A 25,349-nucleotide genomic window follows, 5' to 3' on the forward strand; every position below is an offset into this window, starting at 1 on the left:
TAGCCTTCGTTCCATGGTCCCAGCTGCAATTTAAGTAGTAACTTACTAAGGAAGGATTTTTCTTTTCAAAAAGTCCTTTTCTACTTTTTTTTTCAAAAAAGTGACAAAGCCTAGTGGGATAGAAGCATTTTTAAAGTTTTTGACTTCCTAACATTCACAGGGATCAGCTCATTTGGTGTGTCTAACTTGTGCTCTATCGTGGGCGACCTCAAATCACTCCAAGTTCCGGGCCTACCAAAACCATAGCCTACCATCTCTAATTTGCACTTTTTGGTGCTTTTTCACTTAAATCTTTAGAAATTCATATTTCTGGTTCCCCTTAATGGATTTTTGTCTTTTTGTGTCATTTTATTTACTCATTTTTTCTCTCTTTCTGCAAAAGGGAGTGGGATTTTAATTGTGTTCCTTCACTTTTCAACTATTTTGGTGCTTTTAAATGCTTTACACTTTTTCCTCAGAGTCCAGCCTTTTTTCTCAGTGCAATATCTACCAAAGGGTGAGAGCAGGTTTAAGTAATTCAAACCTTTGCCTGGATCTAACAGGTCAGCGACTTTCTTACTTGTGGCAAAGTATCATCCATGCCAAGTAACAAATAACTTTTTTTACAGTTTTTTTTATACTTCTGTATATGAAAAGTATTATTATATTTAGAATGAGAAAAAATAAGATTTTATGTGGTCTTGTAAATTACCACTTCTTTCGCTGTATGATAGGAAAACGTTAGATATGTCAAGTTCTTTGGAATAAAACCACAAAGCTAGTAATACTCCAAATTCAGGACAAAACGTGGTCCAGATGGTACGCCATGTGATTTTTATAAAGACCTGTCCATAAAATTATCTCCCTAGCTATTGGAAAAATAAATGAATTCTGAAGTAATGCTTGCATGACAGGATCTTTTAATGAGGATTTAATTATAGATATATATCCTTGCCAAATTCAGATATACATTTTTAGGTAAGTAGCGGACAGTATCACAAAAAAAATCAAAACTGAAAATGATTAGCAATAGATTATTTTAGCTAGTGTGTACTATTGTCTAGTTTAGTCAGACTGACTTAACAAAAACAGATTATCATCACATAATCTTAAATATATGTAATACATTTATTAATTATTTTATTTCTTAAATTGATTACAAAATAGATTATCATCTCATAATCTTATGTATATGTGATTAATCTAATCAATATTTTATTTTGCCTAAGGGACTTTTATGATTAGATGCTGAAAAGGGATTTGGTAAAGTTAATTGATAATTTTTATTAACTACCATCTGTTTTTTTCAATCAATTTAGATTGTAGGAGCCTATTCACAAACTCAATGTTGTAGTACCTTTTGAAATATTACAATAGTACTACAGACATACTGGAAAATGCTGTTCACACATAATGTAGAAATTCCTCCCCTGCCTCTCCTATCTTCTGTGCGGAGTTCTCAATCCTGAGTGCATAGTCTCTGCACATGTAAGCATATGTTTTAGAAGTAAATGTGAAAGGGATAGGGGAGTGGCTGGAAAATGGGTAATGCTTACTACTAAATAAGAGGTGATAAGGTATAAGTAAGGAGGGTTTAGTGATGGTACAGGAGGACTGTACGGAGGGATGTATACCAACCCAAAAACGATTAGGCACATTGATATTCATAAGCTGCACTTCTAATGTTACTACTGCCAAAACAGTAGTATATTACACCACCTCAGCGCTGAAGTAAATTCAGCACCATACATGGCCAACCACTAGTACACCCTCCAATAGAAAGTAATAAAGGCAAGGACTTAAAATAAAAAGCCCAAAGGCAATAATGTTAACAATAATTTTAATAGTTTAAAAAGACATTGATTTTTTGTTAAAAAAGCTATAAAATATTACATACTTGTAAAAATATGTTAACAACTTACTTCTGTAATTTAGAAATAGTGAAGTGAACATTTTAATAGAATCTAAATACATGTATTTTAAGTAATTTCTATAACTCACTTCTAATAAATGTTTTTCACCTTATTTGTTAATTTGTATTTAAATTGTAAAAAGGTTATGGAATATATTGGAAGGTAATTAAATATGTATTTTTATTTAAAGAGGTGCGGGGGCTCAGTGCCAACCCCAATGTCAGTTTCACCGCACACACAGCAGGCAGTAGCCGCTATTCAAGGGTTGCATTACTCAGCCTAAACCACTCAAATAAGAAATGCACCAGCCTCATGTTGGAGCCTCTCAGATGTGACGACTACTTGACATATCTAATTTGTAAGCTTTCACTAACTAATAATACAATTAAGCCCCCACATCTTTATAGATCTATAAATAAGGCACCCAGCAAGCATAGCATTAGGTGCCACAGCACAATTATTAATGCCAGATCTTTAGTTACAAATTCTATCAAGTTTGCTGATTTAATGGTAGCACATTCTCTTGATATGGTTTTTATTATGAAAACATGGGCTGTTGCTGCTTCAGACCCTGATTTAATTTCTGAACTGTCAACAGGTTTCGGGATTTTCAGGCTAGACAGCATTAAGAAAATAAGTAGTGCCCTTGCCATCATCTTTCAGGATCATTTTAAAACATCGTTGGAAGCTCATCCATGTATCTGGGACTGCAAAGCTCTAGCTTTCAAATTAGAATGTAATAGTCATATTACTTTTTTTTTTTTTTTTAAACCTTTATTCAGAAAAGAAGGATATACATGCGCAGGCCCACAACCATCATGGCCGGCCGCAAAAGCAATCAATAAAACAGGAGAAACTGAAGCCAATCAGGAAACAGGATATATCAAAGTACATCAAATGCGGTTATGGGGCTCGCAGACAGGATATGAGGTTTTCATTTTTAAATTTTAGAAGAAGAGTCGGGGCTGCAACAACAAGGGCATAGCACCTCACAGGATAGGAGCAGAAAGGAGACGATTGGGGCCAACCCCAATCTCAGTCGGAGATAGGCTATAACCAAAGCAACTATACAATCCAAGCAGCCACGGCGATAATACTGGACGGGAAACCACATTACAATGATCCACATTTATAAAAATCACCCCAAAGAGCCTACCCCCCAGAACTGAAAAACAGAGGCTTGTTGAGAAGCCGAAAAAAGAAAAAGAAAGGTGCAAGACCAAGAGACAGCCAACCCTACAAAAGGGGAAAGAACCCTCCCAAAGTCAGAAAAGAGCAACAGAGACCATAGAACAAAACAAACTAAAATAACAAACCCCCCCGCACCCGCCACCCTGCACCCCTGTAATGGCTACGGCCTAACCCACTAACAGCGTGCCTGTCGCCCCGAAACTGCCCCACAGAAGGGAAAGTATTAAAAAGAAGTGGAGGAGGAGAAATCAAACAAGCCCCCGTACACCCGATACCTCCCGCCGGCGGTATCCCCCCCATAGCACAATAATCATCAATAAGCAGAATCAGTCAGCATTAGCACGGGGAGGACAGTCACCAGAACCCCCCGTCCCCCCCCGACCCCCTGCCCGGTGGGGTAATTGGTGCAAACCCAGCAAGAGCAAACGGAGCAACCCCAGGGAATTAGAAGTCAACCCTGCAAGCGTCACAAGGAGTTATATCGCCAAAGTCGTAACAGTTGCAAACCGAGGAAGTGTCCCAAAGTTCAAAGCAGTGGCAAGGAGCAAAAGAGTTTCCAAAGTCAATGTCAGCCCTGACCAGTGCAAATCCGTTCCGGAGCACATCTCAACCAAGTCACATCAGACCAGAAGCAATCAAAGCATACATAATGGACCAGGGCAGTGAAGGCTGAGCACGGGTCGGTTTCAAAATGGCGGCATCCGTTGCGCAGACTGGCCGGGACAAAGGAAAATGGCGATCTTCTCCGACGGGACCGTGAAACTCGGCAACGAAGAACAGGATTTCCAACAACCACACACCATTGAAGAGGAGATGTAGAGGTAAGACCATGCGCTGCAGTAGATGAAGGAAAGGTGGGGCCGACTCTCAAAGGAACCAAATCGGGCTGCCGCTCGGGTCCCTGCAGATGGAGGGTCAAATCGGTCGTCTGGATCGCAGAGTTGTGTGCAGGCACTGCAGCAATCGTGGCCGGCCGCAAGCAAACATCGTCCAGTTTCGCCGCCAGAGAGACACAAGCGTCGGTGAATTGCGAGCGGAGCGCCTCAATTGCCGCCATTATGGACCTCAATGAATGTGCGCCATCCATCCCCTCCATCCCGGGGCTCAGAGGACGGAGGGGAACACAAACTCCAGCACACGGCACCGGGCTCCGGGCACACACTTGGCGATCGCAATAGCAAGGGCGTCCCGAACTGGCGCACTCAGAACAGACACTGGCCGTGGGTGCAGCCCGTCGGCCCCGGGCCGGAGAAACGGGGGAAGGCACACAACCCACAGCCGAGGTGCAGGAGGATCCCAGCAGTGTCTCTTCACCATCCATCAACAAGGACAAGAGTCAAGAGCAGTAAAAAAAAATTCCAGACCTGGAAGACCGGCCACAATCGCGGTCCCACAGCCGATGTTGATGAGGTCCCTCTCGGGTGCTTCAGAAATCGAGGACCCGGCGGCAGCCCGGGAGTAGGCCTAAAATAGAACACAACATAACTTCGTCGCTAAAAGGGATAGAAAATCCGGGAAAGCACCATTGGCATCAGGCAACCTTCGTACAGCCAGGCACGGGGCGTGGGTAGAGGATAGTCAACAGGATAGTCGAGCCCCCGGCGGAGGTCGGCGGAGCCGGGAGCCTATGCGGCCATCTTGGATCACGGCGTAGCTCCTCCAGTCATATTACTTTTGATGTATTCCCCCAGGTCCTAGAGTCATGATTATCACAAATATATAATTATATATTATATTTTATGGAAATAAAGGCTAATTCCTCAGACCATACAATTGTTAGGAACTTCAACTTCCATTTTGAAAACAGCCGTGATAAGGACTCTGTTTATCTTATTGATCAAATGGCTAGTGTTGGCTTAACTCAATTTGTGAATGGCCCCACACATGTTGCCAGCCACCTTCTCAATGGCATCTTTTCAGATAATCCTCATCTTCAATAGCTGTCCTCTTGCCCAATAGGTTAGTCTGACTACATGGAGGTTATGTTCGAGATCAAAGGTGTGATCTGTAATCCAAACACCAAACATCCTAATTTGATCATGACTTGGCGCCCATGGGATAACCTTACTGCTGACTTACTCAGTTCCTCTCTTGCTCAGACTGTTCACGAGATCCCAAAATACCTGGCCTCAGCCGCTAGTAATTACTATCACTGGCTAGGCTCCTCCTTTAACCAACTGATCCTATTCAAAGATGATCAAAATCACAAAAACAGTCCTCCAGAATCTTCATTTACTGAAAACCTTAGGTATCAAAAACGGAAGTAGATTAGAACTAACGTGGAGACTGTATTACAATCTTAAGGAGAAAGAAATCTAGAAAACTTCCATTTAAATCTTTAAAAAGATAAGTCATGCAGGAAAATTCAGGTGAAGAGTTGAAAGAACTCTTGGCCAACTTTAACCTCTCCGAACCCACGAATACGGAAGGGGAGTCTAGATCACCTATCTTTAAGGGGTCAGTTCCAGATACAATAATTGATTATATATTTGTGACCCCAGCTATTTTTAACAGGGCCATTTCTTACTGCACAGTCCCCTCTCTCCTTAGTGACCACAATCCCGTTCTCCTGAGGTCGCTTGGGGGACTCCATGGGACCGATGCCGGGGCAAGCCATTACAGGGCCTGCTCTACGCACAATAGACCAGGGAAGAAGGCTTAAGTGGGCAAATGTGGTCCCTAACAATTTTTATGCTGGCATTTGCCCGCAAATCGAGGATCAGGTCATGATCTGTCAGAACCCAGCCTCTCAAGGCCATGAGATAATGGATGCCTTCCAAACCATTTGTAGTAAAATTTCTTCTAAACTCACGGTTAAACTGAGGAAGGGGGAAAATAAACATTGCCAATGGTTTGATGCCTCATGTTCAAAAGCCCTTAAATCTTTAAAAATCGCGCTCAAAGCTAACCCAAGGATCGGGTCAGACATTGCAATCTTAAGAAAAGAATACAATCGCGCTATCAAGGTCAGGCAGGATAAAATTAAAAACGAGGCCTGGGAGAATTTACTCTCTATTGATATCTTGCGGGACAGCAGGCAATTCTGGGCCGTAATTAACCAGTCTTTCTTCTCTGACTCGCCTAAGCTAGACACGGACTGTGTCATCCCGGATGACAAGTGGTTGGCACATTTTAGATCGGTCTATGGAGATGATGGCACGGCGGCTCAGCCGTTTAACACGACTGTCCCCGAGGCCATCCCCATGTGTTTTAACAGGGTAGACGTCGAGAAAGCCATTCTGGCTACCACTAGGAACAAAGCCCCTGGGCCAGACGGGGTGCCGGCTGATTTTTATATGCACTCTCCCGAGTTATGGGCGGGCATCCTAGCTAACGTATTTACAGCTGCAAACAGCAACCCTCTCCCAACCACATGGGCAACCTCCACAATAGGTCCAATATTTAAGAAGGGGCACCAGGACGACCCAAAGTGTTACAGGCCCATATCCCTTTTGGACTCTGCAATCAAGATCCTAGGCAGAGTGCTCTTGGCCAGGTTAAGGGATAGTCTGGAGAGCTGTGGGGGTTTGGCCGATATTCAATATGGTTTCAGAGAGAAGAGAGGCCCAATTGAGCAGTGCTCCAATTTACACCTGCTTATCTCAAAGTACACGGTGGCCAAGGAGGGGTCTCTGTACCTAGCGTTCATGGACCTCTCCTCGGCTTTTGACCTGGTGAATAGGTCCAAGCTGTGGGACATTCTTCTGAAGATTGGGATTGATGAGGCACTGGTTAGGTTTATGGCTTCACTCCACCAAGAGCTTTTTGCAGTTGTGGGGTCACAAAAGAAGGTAGATGCACGTCCCGTTTTAACTCTATGCGTGGGGTCAGGCAGGGCTGCAAACTGGCCCCCCTGCTTTTTACAATCTATATCAATGGTCTAGGTATCCATCTAGATGGAGTGGCTAGAGATGTTCCGCGTGTTTGAGAAGTTAAGATCCCTGCTCTCCTATACGCGGACGACGCGGTGCTGATAGCTCGCACCGGCGTCTGCCTCCAACAGCTCTTGGACGCATTTGGTTCCTTCATGGACCAACTAGACTTGAAGGTCAACTCAAACAAGTCACACACCATGGTTGTTTGTCCCCAGAGGAAAAGGGCCTTGGCAAAAACCTTCATATGTAAGGGTGAAGTTATTTCTAGTGTTTCTGTCTTTCCCTACCTGGGGGTGCTTTTTGACAACAAGGGTACCTGGGGCCTGTAGGTAAGGGCCGAAAGCCTAGCGGTGATCAGGACATCATCGGCAGTTTTGGGCTTTGCTAAAAGGTAGGGTCATAGACCGATGGAAGCCCTCTTAAAGGTTTACAATAGGAAATGATTTTCTGTGGCACTGTATGGCGCACCGCTATGGGGGTATGTTTGTCTGGATCCTATCCAAAAGGTGGAAAACAGATTTTTACGCTCCCTCTTGTCCGTACCCCATTCGACACCAACCTTTTCCATACATGCAAAGTGGGTTTGGATTATGTTTATGACAGATTAAATTTGGCGCCCCTAATTTTTGGGCTTAAGACATGGTAAAATACAGAATTAACTCTTAACCATTTGATAATGAAGGAAGTCATGTCTTTGGATCATAGCAGCAAAATACCGTGGATGGCCTACCTGAAGAAGTTCTTTATGGATCTGGGCCGCCCGGAACTCTTTACAGACCCCTCTGGTATTACAATACAAGATGTAGACATTATTAAAAAACAATTTATGTCAAGGGTAAAAATGTGTCGAGAGGAAAGGGAACTGCAAAAGCCCGCAGTAAGACAACATTATCTGTTAGTAAACTCCATGGCACTAGAACACTATTTATGTTTTGTCACCAAGCCATTCTATAGGTTTCTTTTAACTAAATTTAGATTTAATCTCATGCATTTTTATTTGGGAAATTTTAACAGATGGGTGAAACCAGAGTCAGCACCGCCCTGTACCTGCGATAATTTTTCTGTACAAGACACCATGCACTTTATTATGTTTTGTGATTTCTTTTCTGATCAGAGAAAAAAATATTTGTTACCTGTTTTAAGGGAAGCTGGTTTCTCCCAGGTGAGACCAGCCATGTTTTATCTTCAATCATTGTGTAACATCCGTATCACATTCTGTATGGCAAATTTTTTAGTGGCGGCAGCTAGATCGAGAACACGCAAAACGTTATAGGACTTCCCCATATGAATTGTTTTATATACTCCTTTTTAATCCTGTTTTAGCTGATATACTTCGCCATATGAATTTGATTGATATGAAATTGTTTAATTTGTGTTTTACCTGTACATAAATGTTTTTATGCTCTTTGTATGATTTTTAACAAATCGAATAAAGATTCTTTGACTGACTGACTGAGATCTTGCTTGGGGTGTAATACAGATCATGTATGAACATAGAATGCTGGGATCTTATCCTCCCAGTCATCAAAACTAGATTTGAGAGCCTTAGTGATTCCATGATATCAACGCCCTCTGGCCCCAGCTTCAATACCCATTTTCCTTGACAAACTTCTACATCATCTGGGAATGCCTCTATCAGTTGAGCATATAATTGACCAATGCACATTTTTTTCATCATGCTTTCAATAAGCCGGATCTTACCCAGTTTATATGCAGAGCCAAGCCCTAATTTATTAAAAAAGCTCTGAATTTGAAGATATTTGAAAAATGTGTGTTTGGCCAAACCAAATTTTGCTTGCAGATCTACAAATGATGCAAGATGTCCATCATCACATAGAACACCTAAATAGTGAATTCCTTTTTTGGCACCATCTATTTGATACTTGGTCCCGGAAAATTATTGGGAGTAACCCCGGGGTGGAGAATGGATTATATGCATTCAATATTAAAATCCCCAATTGCCGTTTCACCTGTTCCAAACTGCATATGCAGCCTTAAGAATTTTAAATTTAGTTTTCTTTAAATAACTGGGTTTGATTATTTTAACCAGACACTCCTTGGCCTCCTCCCCTAACCAAAATTCATAAATTGATGGGCTATGACATGGTAGAATGTTGGCCCTATCCCCAGTTACCAGGGGACTGATGAATTGCAGGACCGCTGCCCAGTATTATCACATGAAATGTGGCATACCCCAGCCACCACGATCTTTTGGCAGCACCATCTTCTTATAAGCCCTTCTTTGTCGACTATATCCCCACAGAAATCTGGAGCTTATCCTCTCTAATCTCCTGAAACATAAAACAGGGAATTCTAGTGGGATGGTTCGAAACATGTATAAAAATTTAGGTAATACCATCATTTTTAATACCTTTGATCTACCGTACAATGATAACTGTAAGCGATCCTATCTCTCCAATGTTAAATTCACCTCAGTAAGCACAGGATTCATGTTGAACTCTGGAATTTTACTAACGGGCTGTGAGATTTTATTTCCCAAATGAGTAATTTCTGGGACAGTGATTCATTTTAAAGGGGTTCCCCACCAATGTGCATCACCTGTGTTTTAGAGATATTTAATTTGTACCCGGATAAATGCCTAAACTGAGATGATAGTTTTTCTATCGTTGGGATTGTGGTAGCGAAGTCTCTAGTAACAACAACAATATCATCGGCATATGCCAATGCTCTATATTCTATATGCCGTAATTGAACAGGTACTAAACCTTCCGCCTGGTTTAACTTATTAAAAAAAAAAAATCTATATATAATGCAAATAATAAGGGTGAGCACGGACATCTCTGCTGTGTTCCTCGACTGACTGTAAAGAGGTCAGACTTTGCCAGAAATTCTAATGCAAGCTTCCGGAGTCATAGATAATGCCTTCAGAGCCTGCCTGATCATAGGGCCTAATCCCTTCAATCTTATACGCTCCCACATATATGGCCAGGAAACCCTTTTGAATGCCTTCTCGGCATCCAACAGGGTCACGCTAGTGCCCAAGTGAGACAGGCTGCGATGACCTTCCTTGCTAACTCCCCCCTACATCCCCCCTGGCCGCTTCCGAAGTAAAGTAATGTGGAGCAATGTGTACCTTTTGAAAGCTGCCACTGGTATCGTGGAATGCCCTGGCTTCTGTTGCATTTTTGTCGGAGGAGGCTCTGGTGAGTGCCGAATTCTGCATTCTACTGGAGGTCCCGGACAAGCTGCTGAATGTCTAACTCTCTGCGCTAAGAGGAAATTGTGTCCAGAACCGCGGCTGTGGTCCAGGTAGAAAAATCCTCGAAAAACCCGGGCTGGAGCGTGTTACCGGTAATGGCACCAAAGAACGCCAACGCTAACACCAATGTCAAAGACCCCAAGACGAGGGCGACGGTTGCTGCTAAACCAACGGTCCCTTTGCTAACTACGGCTCTAGAGGATAGCGTGATTGCCGGGAATCTTCAGGAGATTGCTGCTCTTTCTCCGGGGTCCATTTGGATGGCTAAAAATATAGCTGACAGCGCTGGTGCGCAATTGAAAGTCCCTGGGATCTTCAAAAAAAGGCAGCAAACAAAAGGTAGGATCAAAGACTCTGCTTTGAAAAGCTCTCCGTAGTCGATAAAGTTGCAGATATGCCTGTTCCATTGCTGGATACGTCTGTGTCTGGCATACAACATTAGTCACTCCGATTGTTAACACAGCAAGAGGCAGTTGTTGGGGCAGCGGTGAATATTGAGACTGATAATTCAAATGCAGAGTTGGTCTTGGATAGGGTTAATGTATTAGAAATGGGGGCTCTGGCGGCTGGTACAGATTTTCAGAGGGCCCCGCTCCAAGCAACAGCTGGTGGGAGTCTTGGTGAACTACAACTGGAGGCTGGGGACAGAAGTGGAATACCGGGTCGTGATTTGACAAATATTGTAAATTTTATTCAATGTCAGATCTATCAAACACCTCAGAGAACGAAAGTGTCAATGGGGATTGGGAAGACGATAGAAGCTTAACTAGCTCAGTACCGCTGGATGATGATGATTAAGCATGGGCTGAAAATTCGTTCCGCTCGAAAAATGTGCGGATTTTTGGCAATTTTGCGATCCGCGAATCGCGCGAAATTGCCAAACAATCCGCAATTCGCAGGTTCACAAATTTTTTTGCTTGTTCGCGCTTCTAAAATACAATCTCGCGCGCGCTGCGTTGACTTACTTCGATTCTATATTTGGCAAGTTGTTTTCCTCCCACGAACAAGATGGCCGGGCCCAAAAATGACCACATGGGTAAGTTTGCAGTAGCCACGCTGAAAAAAACCCTGTGAACACGCCAAAATAAAAAAATTCGCAAGTTCGCACACATTCGCGGATTTCTTGTACTCCGAATTCGCGTGAATTTGCGGACCGCGAATTTGCAAATTTCACCCATACTTAATGATGATGAAAGCAGTATGATAGCATCTGGGGAAAAAGGAACAGTGCGGAAGGTAATGGAAATCCCAAAACCTTTTTCTATGAGCGGTGTTGAAAATATAGGATCTCCATCGCTTAACTATTCATCTTCATTGCAATCTGGTGGGCCGAATGATGGTCAAGGAGGTGGCACCGGCGCATATGGAGAAACTAACGACTCTGGTAATGTGAAAGATAAGGAGATTACCTTAGCCTCTATATATCAAGCAATAATGATACATCGCGAGGAGACAAAAGCAGAGGGTTTACGAACACATGGTGCAGTCCATAAACTTCAGAATACGGTGTGTCGGGTACAGAGATCTCTGATAGGATTGGGGAAGCGGAGGCAGGAATTTCCATAATTGAGGATGAGATTGTGCAGCAGAAAGTGGATGTGACTTCCCTTCATTCATTGCGTGATGATATAAATTGAAAGCTCATTGATATAGAGAATCGTTCTAGGAGGAACAATTACGGGTACTTGGTATCCCGGAAGGGATAGAAGGCAAAGACATTCGACGATTTGTTATTGACTTATTTGTTCAAGCCTTCCCAGAACAGACTCAATGGAAGTGGGAATTCGAGTTGCAGAGAGCCCACAGATTTCCGTTTCATGTGCGGGGTGGGACCAGAGGGGTAAATAATAAGCCTAGGGCTATCCTGATTTGTTTGAATAACTTTTTGCTGAGAAGGGGTAAGGGCTGTGAATTCTTTGTGCGTCCAGACTTCTGTCAGGCCACAGCTCAGCAGAGATGGCATCTGCGTCAACAGATTCCTTTATTCCAAGCAAAGGGCGCACAGGCCTTTCTATTAAACCCGTCTAAGCTTAAAATTGTTTATTAAGATAAAGCACAATTTTTTATCTCTGAGATAACTGCAAGGGACTTTTTGGGTACTATATAGTAGGAAGGCTATTGCATAAGTTAATCTGTATGCTGTATTTATCTTTTTCTTAAAGCTTGGGGGTGGGGGGTAAGGGGCTAGTGGAGGGCACGTACCCTTTCTCTCCATCACCAACAGGGACTATTCAATCCCTTTGCCTCATTTGGGTGGGGGGTTCACTGGGTGGGTAAGGGAGGGACGGGTGGTGGGGGTATTGAGACGAGAAGAATATTATTGTGTCTTGGCATAGCAGTGGCAGCACAGGTCTCGTGAATAAACCTTGTATATTCAATCTTTTGGTTTTACTATTATTGGGATCTAATTTAGATTGTGGTCTTAGCAAGTGAGGCATGTCTCTAGAATTTTTTTATGATTATGGGTAAAATATCAATATGTTCCTGGAACATTTGCCAACTGAACGATAGAAAAAAAAGAGGGATTAAGGCCCAGATTCTTAATATAATGAGGGTGGACCTGCTCTGTGTACAAGAGACCCATATTGCATGGAATAACAGAAAATGGTTAAAGGATCTTGGCATGGAGCTTCTGAGCTGTACTTGGCAAGGTTCAACGACAAGAGGAGTTGCAATTTTGAAAAGATTTGGTTGGGGGATTGTAAACGCGTTAAAGAAAATCTGTGTGGGCGATGGGTGAATATTGAACTATGGATTGAGGGAGAGCCCATGACGATTTGTTCAATCTATGGTCCCAATTTGGATGATCCAGATATGATCAATGGCTTGAGTATTGAGTTAGCCACCTGGCCCGCTCCATTAATTCTTTGTGGGGACTTTAATTTTCACTTAGCAGGTGGCTTTGATATAATTAGGGAATACCCTTATGTAGGAAAGAAAAGTAAGGTTTTTAAAGCAACCAGAGGGATCATTAAAACATTTGGGCTAGTGGATATATGGTGTATGCAAAGAAAGGGAGCCTCAGGGACACCTTTTATTCTGCACCTCATAAAAATGGTCTACGTTTGGATTATTTCTTTGTAACAGGAAACCAAGCCAGTAAGGCCAGAAGTGATATTCGTCCAAAGATAATATCAGATCATAACCCTATTGTATTAGAATTAGATATTAGTCATAAGGAGTCATCAAAGGCTTGGACCTTTGAACGAAAACTACTGGTTGACCCATTATACTGTGAACAAATGTGTAAATGGATATTGGAATTTTTTAACAACAACCGGGGGTCGGCGTCAGGTCCTATGGTATAGGACACATTAAAGGCGGTAGTCCGCGGAGAAACTCTAAGCTATTCTATAAACAAACAGCGGAGATTACGGGGTGAAGTGTTTGATGAGATGAATAAATTACGGCTTTTAGAAAATGAGCTTATGGTGGCAATTAGGACAGGTCAAGATACTGAGTTAATTTTAAAGGACAAAGCTGTCAAAAAAATGAAATTATATCAAAATTTTGCTACGCAGCTAGCAGCAATAATTGCAGTATATCGGTCCGAAAGGCGAACGAGGTCGGGGAAAATTCTGGGTGAATATTGGCTAAAAGGCTACATCAGAAAGGAGTCGCCAATAGGATAAGCAAGATACAGGATGATCAGGGGAACATTTGTGATAAATCATCCGAAGTGCTGGCGGTATTTCGTAAATTATATAGTCAGTTATATACTGATGATGTTATTACTAGAGTGGAAGGGAAACTGGGTGAGTTCAGTGCTTATCTTGAAACCACAAGGTTGACATATGAACAAATGGAAGAACTGGATGACGGAATTACGTGGGAGGAAGTCGAAGCAGCAATAACATCATTGGCTGCCGATAGGGCTGTGGGACCAGATGGTATCCCGCTTGAATTTTATAGGACCTTCGGCATTGAAAGCCGAACTTATGTCCTTATTTCAGGCCGCACAAATGGGGACCGCACCATTGTCTTGGCGTAAGACCATTATTATTGTTTTTTTTAAAAAGGAGATGTCTGAGTTATTACCGCCATCATATAGACCTATCTAATTAATAAACTCCGATAGCAAAATATACTCTTACGATCATAGCAACGCATCTAGCTGGAGTTATCTCCGATTTGGTCTCAAAATTTCAACATGGGTTTATCCCTGGCCGTGATACAGCTGATCATGTAAGGCGTGTGATATCATTTGTGGATTCGGCACAAGCAACCAATGTCCTGTGCCCGTTTTCAATAACATTAGTTATGATACAAGTTACTAATTGAGTTTGCACACTGGACATTTGTTTGGCATATAATTTTAGAAAACTTAGGCAGTATTCCCAGATTGTTTGCCTTAGTCATAAAGGTAGATATGCTCACTCAGTGCGAGGAATGTAGCCTCAGAGGCATACTCGGACACCGTCAACTTTCATATACAAACTAGAAGGATTTAAGATTTAGCAAAGTGACTGCATTTGAAACGCTTGATAGACAAGTTTTCTTGAGCTTCAAGTAGCTAGCGACAGAACTTGTTAGTATAGGTTCATTTGGCACGTATACAGGATTATTCAGACTTTGATGAGGACAGAGACATGAACAGGAAAAATCTTAGGCTAGTTGTGCTTTCACAGGGATATTGCAGAGTTAGAAGGCAGATATTAAAGGTAGTACAGACTTCTCCTAATTGGCTCTAGAAGGGTGATATGACCTGCCTCTACACATTTGCGCTGTTGCTAGAATTAGTGCATTCTACATGAAGCTGCACACTTGGGACCTATTTCAAAGAATGCCATGCAGTGCAGAGCAGCAAGTCACCTTGCTGCACTGAGTGTCAGGGAAAGGGAAGAAAGGCACCTTATTTAAAGCAATAAGGTGCATTCATGCCTTTTCCCATACGCTGGCAGGCACTTTTGGCAGCCTAGTGCTAACGCAGGCGGCCATGGACATATGGTGCAATGGTGCCTGCGTTGCATGCAGGATTGCTTTTGTGCAGGAAAGAATACCTTCCGGCACAAAATAATCCTGAGAGGTGTATTCCGCTTTCTGTGCGGAGCGCGGAGTGCAAAAAACTCAGCTAACGGATCAGAGTTTACCACCCAGGCTTAAAATAGGGTCCGTTTTCAGTGGAAAATGAGATGCGGTCATGTTGTCTTATGACCAATTTCCTGTGACAGTTAACAAGCCTACCCACAGAAGTGACCTTACAATTATATCAGAAGACTTATGCTTGTAGGTTTGATTATAAAGAGATGGAGAGAGTCATAGCTGACAAGATTTCCAGGTCCAGGCAGGACTAGTTGGGTCTCTGCCAATTGTTTTCTTAGAATTTTAGAACTTGTAGTCTTATTTAACTCAGTATAAAACCAACCAGGATTACAAGTACCACAATTCAAAGAAGAAAATGTGATTGGCCTAATTAGCCCTGGAAACTTGCCACTTATGTAGAGGAGGGAGATGGGGGGCTATGATCTTATCTAGCACCACATAAGTGTTCTTATGTAGTGGCACAGTGGGGGTGCATTTTGGAGAGGATATCCTTCTCAAGGACGGTGAGACTGAGATAGGCTTCAGATTGCCCTACTGTAAGAACTTCAGCCTTCTTAATTCTAAACAACGTCTCCTAGAACCTTCTCAGCTAATTTTGCAATTTTATGTTATGTCTCCCACTGTCCAGGTCTCCTACCTCAGTGCATTCAGGCAGCCCATGTATTTGTTTATAGAATTTAACCACACATTCATCTACACTGTGTCCTCCTCAGTGAAATTTCTGTTTCTCTTTAACACATCCTTGAAGCAGAAAGATACAGTGGTGACTGCAGGACCCAAAAACTGAAGAGGAATGAAACAGATTCTATGGTGTGTGAAATATTTATATGGTAGAAAGGGATTGTGTTTCAGGTGATTTTTTCTTTCTGGTTTATATAATTTTCCTATTCACTGTTGTGCGGAGGTCATCTTTTATTCACTGCCATGCAGTGGTCGCTGACCTTTGTGCGGGTATTCCAAAACATGTGTGGATTTTTTGTAATCATTACCATGCAGATTTCTGCCTCAAGTGCAGAAATTCTATCAGGACTAAAATACAGTTGTATGTTACATGTTATAACTTTAGAGTCAGAAATTATGAATATTCCAACTCCACCCCATAAACTCAGTGAGTAAAGACATTAAGGGGCCCATTAGGATGGCGGGCGGATTGCCGCCCGCCTTTGGAACCTAAATTTCCCCCCGGCATTGTAGTATGGTGGGGGGACCGCAGCGGACTGAAAGACTGTCCGCCGCTTTTCCACCCCGGTCGCCTTGCGGCCGGGGCGGAAAAGTATTAATATGGTGGCGGTGTCTATTAGACACGGCCAGCCATATTACAATGGGCTTGGTTAGATGCCTTTACGTGGCAGAAAGGCATGCGGTCATCACTCTGGGGTCCCCCTGCGGGCCCCCAGAGTGAAGGAGAGGAGGTGGGTGCACACGGGGAGTACCTGTGGTACCCCCCAGCATTTGCATACACGAAGCAGCAGGTGCCGCCACAATGTTAAAAATGAGGGCTGCATACGCTACTGTGGCGGGAGCCTCCTAATGCCACCATCGGGACCCCCGTCCTTTTGGCGGGTGGTCCCTTTTTCTGATAGGATGGCAGGCGGACAAAGTCCGCCCGTTATCCTAATGGGGGCCTAAGTCTGCACTTTTGAGTAACTTTACTCTTGGACCTTGTGAATTGCGAAAAGTAGTAAAGTTACTCAAAAAGTAAATTACACAACTAAACTATTTCTGGCTGTTTCTGATCATACATTCCCTCTAATCGTCCACTGTGCATCTAACATACAAGGTACCACCATAGATTTCTGCCCCAATGCACATTTCATTATCTTGGAAATACTTTCTCAAAATCTATCATGAAGACAATTGATACGTATTGTATACATTTTCGTATTAAAAATTAGAGAACATAGTGTCACTTTACTTGCAGAAAATGGTCAGAGTAAAGCCAGGTTCCATCTACTCGCCTCATCCACTCGTCCGTTTGAGAAAAGACTGCAAGCTAATTTGAAACATTGATCATTGTAAGCCCACGGGGCACTTTATTTCTGTTTGAATCTAGAACTATATTCTATAGCAGAGACTGGTTGGTTCAAAGCCGAGCCCTGTTCCTTCGTGTCACATTCACAAAATGGCTCCCAGATGATGTGGAATTATAGCAGCATAACAGCAGTAATGACTGGGGCCGGGTAGTAGGGGTTAAAAAACATAAAGCAAAAATAAAGGATTTTTATTTTACGGTTCCTGCCGGCCAACAATTCTCATCCATCCTCTTCTTCTTCCGTCGATGCAGGAAAAAGGGACAGGAAGCACCAAGGCTTGCAGACTACTCTAGCCAATCATGACGATGCTGATAGCAGTATTGTGATTGGTCTGAACACCGTGGTTCAGGGTTCAGATAGGGACAGTGATCATGGGCATGTTCTCCACCCAGGCTGTGCAACACAGGCCAGTGGAGAACATGCCAAGTGGACATTACGGTATGGCCGTCCCAAGAAGGCCAGCCAAACCATCATGCAAACTTAGAGAGCGCCCACCACACCTCTCCCTGATCTGTGTGCAGTCTGCCCGTCCCGTCTCGACAGAGGAGTACTGAAAAATAAAATGATAATAACATGCTGATATTGTCATTCTATTTTTCCTTTGGGGTGTCACTCCTCCGCTTTACCAGTGGGGCCGTCCCTGCATGTCAGTGTTCCAAGGTCGAATTGCCTACAGGCTGACCAGCTAACCAGACAGAATATGTGGGCAAAAAATTCTGCCCATTTTCTTACTTTCCGTGTTTGCAAATAGGTAGCTTCCATTTTGAAAAGTTGTCGAGTCAATAAAAAACAAACATTGATCAACCTAGTATTTACAAGAATTCAGATTCCTGTGGACCAAACCTCATACTTCAAGCATTATTCACACTCACATTGCCAATATGAAACTTTGTTAATAAACATTTGAAGGCGGAGAAATAGCAGACACGTTTCCCATGACGTGCTCCTCCCGGCCAGGTTTGTTCCTTTGAATTCTGGTACTGGTACTACTGTTTCATAATAGAATACACAAGATTTCAAGTCCCAGAATTGAAAGAAAAAAAACTAAAACGGAGCTGTTCATCATTAACGGAGCTGAGAAGCTTGGCAGGGCTGTGGAGAATGTTTCAAACTTATCAATTGCTTCTGGTACAAGGAAGCCAACTCGGTCTCCATATAACAGTTTGTCTACAGTATCCGGATCTGATTTGATTGCAGGCTGTTTGTTCAGGATGGTGCGTCCTCTGTTTCAGACCCGGCCAAAGGTGAATTGAATTTTTCAAATGTAATAAAAAATGTTCATATTTTCTTTTGGAGCTAACATCACATAATGCACATAATGATGCGATTAGAAGTGATGCAACCTATCTTGTGTAATGTGGTTGGTGTCTTGGCGATGTCTCTGCTAAATATGTTAGGAAATTACGTAAATTACACCCACCCCAAGGTAATTCCCAAATGCAGAGAAAAGTAAGTTGAGAACATTAGGAGTCCATCGCAGTACTCACAGTTCTGAATTAATCTGAAAACAAAGCCTGGCTCATTTGATGAGGGCTTGCAGGAACAATTACATGGGTACACTATGCCTAATATTGTAATACTCATAGTTTGACAACTCTGTGGCCTGAAAGGATGGTGTCTTTCCTGTATACAGCTAAGCATAATTATAGGTTTGGTAATTCCAATGTCCCTATTGTCTACAGGGAAACAACACTTACAACGCAACTTTTACAATGCAATACTTTTACAAAGAAACTTTTACAACGCAACATTCATTACAACGCATGCCATTACAATGCAACCATTACCACGCATGTCACTACAACGCATACCACTACACCGCATGTCATTACAACGCAGTCATTACAACGCATACCATTACAACGCATACCTATACTATCCAACACTTACCCTACTGTTGCACCCCCTGGAGTTAGAATAGTAATGTTTAGCCCTACACTATCTAATACTTACCCTACTGTTGCACCCCCTGGAGTTAGAATAGTAATTTTTACCCCTACACTATCCAACACTCACCCTACTGTTGCACCCCCCTGGAATTAGAATAGTAATTTTTACCCCTACACTATCCAATACTTATCATAAATGCAATGTAATGGTATGCGTTGTAATGGTATGCATTGTAAATGTAGTATGCGTTGTAGTGGAATGTGTTGTAAAGGTAGTTTCAAAGAATTTGTTGTAATGGCATGCGTTGTAATGGAATGTGTTGTAATGGATGTTGCGGTGTAAAAAATGTGTTGTAAAGGTATGCGTTGTAAAAGTATGCGTTGTAACGACATACATCCTTGACTATATCAGAACTATTCACAAATGGAAAGATACATACTTATGAGCATATTTGATATTACACCTGGGTTGAACACTACACGTTTTTGATGGTCACTATTTATAAGTGTAGAATTAGACCTAGGGGTGATTTACATGCTTTCCCCCTTTTAAGCCAAGGGAAAGAGCCTTCTACAACTGGACTTATGAGTGAAAAGTTACTGTTCTTACTTTGCACAGGTAGATGGAGATCACCACCACTGTGGCAAAGCTATGCTCATACGGCAGTATAGTAAAAAAATATTAACTCTTATTATTCTTTAAAAAAAAAAAAAGCTTATAAATATTCTAATGTAAAATATAAAGGAACAACAATGTGATATATTGCTTTTTAACCTGGATCTAATAAAAAATAATCCGCCCGCCATCCGCACCTAAATTCCTCCCCCCGCCATATTAGGATGGCGGGGGGACCGCGGAGGATGGAAAGACTGTCCACCACTTTTCCGCCCCGGAAGCCTTGCGGCCGGGGCGGAAAGGTTTAATATGGTGGCGGTGTCTATGAGACACCGCCAGCCATATAAGAATGGGCTTAGTTAGATGCCTTTCCGTGGCGGCGATGCCGCCATGGAAAGGCATGCAGAGACAAACTGCGGGGGTCTGTTGCGGGCACCCAGGGACTCCAGTGGGGTGTGGGTGCACATGGGGGGTACCTATGGCACCCCTCAGCATTACAAAGCATTACAAAGTACAATGTGGCAAGCACAGCGTGGTGCCTGCCACATTGTGCATTGTAATGCATTGCATGTATCTTCAGCATTGCGGTGCCCGCCGCAATGCTGCCCGCCGCAATGCTGAAGACACAGGATGCACCCACCACTCTGGCAGGTGCATCTTAATGCCCCCACCGGGACGCCCGCCCTTATGGTGGGCAGTCCCTAGACACGACAGGATGAAGGGCGGACAAAGTCCGCCCGTCATCCTAATGGGCCCCTACATGTCTATCTCAAAAGTAATTATTGAAGTTTTTTAAAAAATATTTGTTTATTTTAAACAATAGTTGAATGAAAAATAAGCACCCCATGTGGAAGTTTGATTATTAATTAAAATATGTAAGTTTGTTAAAAAAAAAAATTGGCATATATTTCTTTATTTATGAATCCTTACTTAAAGATACAGTTAGATCATTGAAGAGCTGGCATAAACTACTTCTCAGCTTTATTGGACGTTCAAATATCATCAAAATAAAGATACTACCAACATTTCTGTATATATTCCAATCTCTTCCCCTGCAGGTTCCCAATATTTTTTTAAAGAGATTAGAGGGGGTTTTAAGTAGTTTTATTTGGGGCTACAAAAAAGCTTGGAGAGCTATCGATCTGTTAAAGCTTCCATATAAACAGGGAGGGATTGACTTCCCTAACTTCAAAATGTATTTTTGGTATGCCTTTGCCGGTCGCTTTCGTAGTCTTTTAAATCCTTTGCATACTACCTTTTTCCATCAATTTATGTTGGCAGAGGACAGTGACATGTATCTATACAGAATTAATTACCTGAATTACTTCAAAAGAGTTAAGTTCAAGGCTATACAAGATACTACGTATATATGGCGCACCATCTTTTTCGGTTGCAATCTATCATTTTATCATGACAGACTCCCTTTATGGGGTAACCCCATATTCCCAGAGGTATTTCAAGATGCTGCCAGTCAATGTTGGGCCACCTATGGGATCATCGCTCTTGGGAATCTTTATGACCATAGTGGTCTTGCATCTTTCGAGAATGTCCAGTTACAGTTTAAGCTACCAGATCCTGGGGTCCATTCCGATTCGGGAAAAAAAGCGTCCATCCGAATCGTATCTGGAGCCCTCTCCGTACGAATCGTACACGTCCGTCCAAATCGCGTAGTACCATTCATACGGACAGTTTCTGTCCGAATCGTCGCAACCCTTACAAATTCCACCAGAGATTCCGTACGACTCGTACACTCCCAGTGGACCGTACGATTTGTACACATGCTGTACGACCCGACGAGTACGATCCGGACCTTGGAATGGAGATGTGATTCGTACGGTACACGTCAGGTAAGTGCGATTCGTATGGAGGGTCACACATTTACATACACACCGTACGATGCGTACACCCCATGATCTCAGGGGTATGGAGCGTACACCTGTGATTATGGGGTGTATGCACCGTACCCCATGATCACAGGGTGTACGCACCGTACACCTTGCGATCATGGGGTACGCACCTGCGTACCCTGGTACGCACCATACCCCATGATGGCAGGGGTACGCACCGTTCCCCTGCAATCATGGGGTGTACGCACAGTACCAGGGGGGTCCGTTCCGTACCTGTTTCGAGGCGTACTCTGCTTTTCCGACAGTTTTCAGCTCCCATAGGAAAAGAGTCGTACGGAGGGTCGGCGGGACGAATCATACTTCCTGGGTCGGGAAAACCTGCTTCGAACCGCACAAACGTCGCTTGCTGCGTGTTCCGACAGCGATTTGTACAGGAATTTGAGTCATATGGTTCCTGGTACGATTCGTACGGGGAGCTGCATTGGGTGAGAATCGTACTACGTCGTACATACTGGGACGTTGCAGGGTACGATTCGTACGGGAAAAAGACTCCGTACGGCTATTCGGAGTGCTTTTTCCTGAATCGGAATCGGCCTCCATATGTTTTTTAAATAGCTCCAAATTAGGGGTTATCTGGTGAAACATCAAAATCTGTCAAAAATATCTAAATCAGAGGTCTGGAATTACTTGTATATGGAGAAGACAAAACCTCCAATAAGTTATATGTATACATTTTTTATCGGCTCTAGACCAGGCGATGGTGAAAGCCTGGAGGAATGGTGGGGCAATCTCGGGGAAAGGCTGTTACGGCAGTAGGTATAGAACAGGCTTTAAGTGTTATTGGTGATTCAGTTCATTCCATCAACTTGCGATTACAACAATTTCGGACTGAATGCCTGCTGTACAATGCTGGAGAAAATAGCTATATGGGCTCAGCCAGGCTCAGTCAGTGCTCAGACAAAATGTCCTAGATGTGACTTGTATGCAGCAGGCATAATGTATATAATCGTAACATGTCCAAAATTGGGTATATTTTGGCTGCAGGTGGGTCAAGTATGTTCTCAGAGACTGGGGATAGATCAATCCTTCTCGATTAGGGAAATTATGATTGGCCCAGAGATTATGAGCTATTGGCAAATGCTAAGGGTGCTCACTCTATGACAGAATTAAATGCTATATGGGGGCTTCTATTCTAGCCACTGGCTTTTGTGATAGTAATGAGGATAGAACTTGATGTTTGCTATTTGTATATTTGTAATTCTGTTCTATTTAAGGCAGTGATGTTTTAATTTCCAATACTGTTATTTTTAAGTTTTTCTTTTCCTTATGGTCATTCTCTTTGTGTGTTTTGTATGTGTAATTATGTGTTATGACCTCTAGTTCACAAAATAATTTTTTAAAGAAAAATATTAATTAGAATTTTATTTGTAGGTATAATATTAACTTTTTATAAGATAAAATAATCAATAAATAGTTATATTTTTAACAAGCATATACACACACACATATATACATAGATCTGTATTAGATATGATTTAATTAATTTAGCATAGGTTCCCATGGGGTATCATTTCATTTCCCTTCTAAGAGAGTTTTCTATAGAGGTGTGTGACAGTACCTGTGAGTGGTTATGTCTAGTGCCTAACTTACCCAAAGGTTGGACTGGAGTACATTTACACCTGATGTGACACCTTTATGGCTGTAGTAACTTTAGAAGTGCAGTTTGTTTGCAGTGAGCTCACTCTTTTGTGGGTGTTTGTTTGTATTAGCATATACTTTCCTAACCCCTCCTTAAAATTCCCTACAACACGTCAATTTTATAGTAAGTAATAAAAAAAAATCAGCAGGTCCCTCTTCTCTCTCCCTTATTTAATATTAAAATGTATACCTATTTCTGTTGATGAGCTTAACATAGAACATAGGAGAGGGAAGTCTCCCCCATAGTTTTGAGAATACCATTCTGCAGCATATGTGTAGTACTCATGTAGTACGTCTTTACACACGTCCAAATGTAGTTTGTAAATTGACCACATTTTTTTTGTTTTTAAAAATACAAAAAACATGCTAAATGCTCTTCATTATTTTTTAAATTGGTGGGGTAAAATTGAAGCATCCAAAGTGGATATTGCAAACAAATAGGGTGTTCATTATCCAAGCTTTCCTTTCATTCTTACCTGCATTTTACTAAACAAAAGTAAGACAAGATTATCTCCAAGTTCATTTGGAATAAAAAGCATCCAAAAATAAATTACAATAGGCGTAAAGCAAGCAAAATTAACAGACATATGACTTTGGTTAATATATCAAAGATTTCTTTGAAAGGCTAGGTATAAAGAGGTAAAACCTTCTACTACTCCAAAATGAATAGAACATTATATGTTTGAACTGTTCCCATTAACAGCCATTTTACATATTTTGAACCACAAGTTTAACAGGAACTCACATTATCAAATCAATGAAATTAGCACTTCTAAAACTGAATTCACAGTTTCACCCTAATATTAAATGTTTAACTAAATTTCTATTTGGCATAATTTTTGCTTGAAAATAAACAATATTAAATGTTTACCTCCTGGAGTGATGCAGCCATTTTTGGGATATAATTAAAAGTGATATTTTTTTATAATTTTCAGTACTGCAAATCGTATGCACCGCTCTCATTATTACAAATATGTGATTTTATCTGAATCTTTTCTCACAATTTTTCTAATGTTTTTCCAGTGAGCAAAAAATCTCTTAGACATGTATCTATATATTATAACACATTAAATGTATTTAAAACATTCATAATATTAGCCAATCAGTATGTACCAGGTCATATTTTGGAGCAATGAGCTTTCAATTTCATTTTCTTCTGAACAATGGATGTGTAGAAGTTAAGGAAGGTGACAAGTATATGGAAAAAATATATATATATTTGATATAATTGTAAATTATATAACACTTTTATTTATCACTAAGGGGCTGATAATGATGCCTTGGTATGGGGCTGACCAACACGCTGTTGGCAGTCCTAGCTGGGGCATTAGGGTGCAACCCAATACTGTTCGGTAACATTCCTACATTTTACAATGGGAGCAGGCATTCTGGCCAAAAACCAGCCGGAATGCATGCTCCTATTGTAAAAAGGGAGATACACTACATCCCTGACTCCTTGGCAGGCACCTTAATGGTGGCTGCCACAGAGTGCAGGGATCAACAGCGGGGCACCTTAGGTGCCCCCTCGGCCTCCAACCAGAGGCTGCGCAACCAAGGGAGCCCTGCTGGGGGCCTTCAAATGCGAGTTCTGACAGCCTTTCTGTGCCAGAAAGTCTGGCATGAAAAGGCTGCCGAAACCCGTCATTGTAATCCTAAGGGCTGAAAGAGCTACCCTTCGGATTACAGTCCACCTTCTGACTAACCGATGGCTCTCTAAGCCCATCCGAAGCCAGCCGGAATGACCAGTCAGATTAATTTCAAACTGCCTCCATGGTTATGAGGTGTTCGGAAAGGAATTCGACCAACATAATACGATACATCGTAATTGGCCCCTTAGTTGTGAGATAATGCAACATGTTGACATTATAAATTAGAAAATAGTGCCAAGAGACTTCTGTTTTTTGAATGTCAATTAGTTTAGGTTCCCTAGGTAATGTTTGGGAATTAATTAATAAAATGCGTCATGTCTCTGAACACTTTCATTCAAATTGATTATTTATAGGTCAAATGCACTTTCTTGTTATTTTTTCATTTCTCAAATGAAA

The sequence above is a fragment of the Lissotriton vulgaris genome, chromosome 5 (assembly GCF_964263255.1).
Source record: "Lissotriton vulgaris chromosome 5, aLisVul1.2, whole genome shotgun sequence".
NCBI lineage: Eukaryota > Metazoa > Chordata > Amphibia > Caudata > Salamandridae > Lissotriton > Lissotriton vulgaris.